Source organism: Rhinolophus hipposideros (assembly GCF_964194185.1).
Source record: "Rhinolophus hipposideros genome assembly, chromosome: 2".
Taxonomy (NCBI): domain Eukaryota; kingdom Metazoa; phylum Chordata; class Mammalia; order Chiroptera; family Rhinolophidae; genus Rhinolophus; species Rhinolophus hipposideros.
Window position 1 is genome coordinate 12371262 of NC_138048.1, and position 2296 is coordinate 12373557.

Genomic DNA, 2296 nt, shown 5'->3' on the forward strand with positions numbered 1-2296 from the left:
ATATATGTATATGTGTGTGTGTATATATATATATATATCACAACACATTTATCCTATTTAGAATTCACCTATTTACATTAAATTGTCTAACACAGCTTATGTATTGGAAATTGGATCTCAATTGTTAGTTGTAATGACTCCCCTTCTTTTGTCTCCCAAATTGCTAAACAAATAATTTTGTCATGGTTAAAAAAGACTATGGCAAAAAGTAGTAGTGACAGACCCTGCTAAATACCACTGCAAGATCTTTTCATTTTCCAGAACCCAGTTTTTTTGGAGCAGCAACTTACAGTACTTTAAAATTTCCCCAGCTTCTTTTGCAGCTAGGGATGGCTCTGTAACATAATTCTGACTGCTGAGAGGTAAGCAAAAAAAAATCACAAGGTAGAAACCATAAGCTTTTTTTTTTTAAGTTTATATATTTGGGTTGTACAAACATCTTACTCTTCACCATTCCTTTCTTGGAACGCAGATATGATGCTGGCGATAAAGCAATGAATTTGCAACTACCAACCAACAGACCACGTGGTGTTAGGACCGCTCTAGCCAACTTTGTCCTCTCTACCACGGGACTTCTTTCTGACTGATAAAAATAAGCCTCTTACTTGTTCACACTTTTTTTGTTGTTTTTTTTCCTTGGGCTGTTCAACTTCTGACCCTAACTTTGTGGTTATACATTTGGTCAAATTGCCATTTGTTGGGCTTCTACTTATGGCCAAAATAGAATACAAAGGAACTGATTCAACTGAAAAATTGGACAAAATGTATGAAACAAGTTTTCAAGACCTTATGCATCCTGGCCAACATTAATTCTTGCCCATTACCTCTGTAAAATCATAGATATGGGAATGCAGGGAAAACAGAAGGCCATTCTGTTCTACCTGGGAATTGTCACACAAATGCTCAGAACAGAGAGCCAGAAGCAGATGTGCAGAGACAATTAATGGTGACTGAAGTTGTATTAATATGTATGCCCAATTCCCACTGCACTCCGCTGTCAAACAGTCTAAATTATTCATTTTAGTCTTACTCTCTGATCACGTTGCATTTTAAACTATGTATATCCGAGCAATAAACCAATGATGAATCACAAGTGTATTGATAAGCTGAGTTTTATACATACGAATTCAAAAATTGATCCTATGTCATTTTCCTTTGCATACAAAAAATGCCTATGCGTCACTTTTAAATGTTTTGGATCAACTATATTTCAAACTGTAATTTAGATTAAATCATTACAAACTTCCTGATGCTCTTTCTCCTTATTAATGTCAACAACAACCACAATAATGATGATGATAACTGCCATGTAGTCGGGGTATAATATAATATAGAATACAATAAATATACAGTATGTATAGAATATTATCAATCAGCACACCAACCCAGAAAGACAGAAGTCAATATCCCCATTTTACAGATAGTGGACTGGAAATTCCAAAGAGCTCTTGTCCAAAGCCACACGGAAGGTAAGTGATTGAGGAGATTCAAGGAAGACAAGCTCATACTTTCCAATATACCAACATGCATTGTGAAACCACATTTCATTAAACCTGTATTTATTTATGAGAGGGATGACTAATATCATTTTTCTCTACTAAATTTTTTCTCTGACAGAATTCCAGAACTTACGCAAATTTGTTTTGAAGTAAATTCCTGAATACAAGTATATGTTTAAATACTATGACAAAGAGGTTACAGTATTTTCAGATATTTTGAGATAATACACTCTACAAAGATAGTTCATAAAGGCTCAGCTTAAATCACTCAAATTCCACTGAATAAGTCATCTTTGATTGTAGAGGCATATCCTTGAGCCAATTTGTATACTTGTTAATGATCAAGTTCCTTTGATACCACAGATGGAAAACTCAAAGGACTTGAGAAAAAAGATTTCACCGAATTGTTCTTTTCACTTAAAAAAAAAATGTTTCTAAACTTCAAACCAAGAGTCAAAAGTCCTACATCAAACTACCAACTAAGCAAAAGCCTCAGTCATTTTTTCTTCCAAAAAAAATTCAATGTGTTTCAGTCTGATCTCTTCATTTGAATTTTATTTGCATTAACTATTATGAATGAAACTGGCAAAGTGATGTACCAGGTTTTCAAAGCGATTAAAGTACTTAGGAAGAATGCTTTAGAGTAAGAATGTTTAATAGGATTCAACTACATAGTGATTTCTCATAATACACGTAATATGATCTGGCTTCCAAAAATGAATTTATATGCTTGGAAGGGACACACTAAATGAAGTTTATCTTAAGGGAATTAAGACTACTGGCAAAACAGGCTATAC